Source organism: Sebastes fasciatus, chromosome 12 (genome assembly GCF_043250625.1).
Source record: "Sebastes fasciatus isolate fSebFas1 chromosome 12, fSebFas1.pri, whole genome shotgun sequence".
In the NCBI taxonomy this organism is placed as follows: domain Eukaryota; kingdom Metazoa; phylum Chordata; class Actinopteri; order Perciformes; family Sebastidae; genus Sebastes; species Sebastes fasciatus.
Window position 1 is genome coordinate 16,332,053 of NC_133806.1, and position 203 is coordinate 16,332,255.

A 203-nucleotide genomic window follows, 5' to 3' on the forward strand; every position below is an offset into this window, starting at 1 on the left:
TGATGAGGAGTCAGAAGCACTGCGAGACATTTTCTGTCCTCTTAATAAAACTCAACAGCAGCTCTGACACAATAAACATCTATAATCCTCCCCAAAATGTCAAAACAATTCAGACAACTCAACCCCGAGGTGAAGGAAGTACTCCTCTGGAGAAAGAAGTAGGTGATGAATAAATATAAATAAAAATACCAGAAATGCATCAA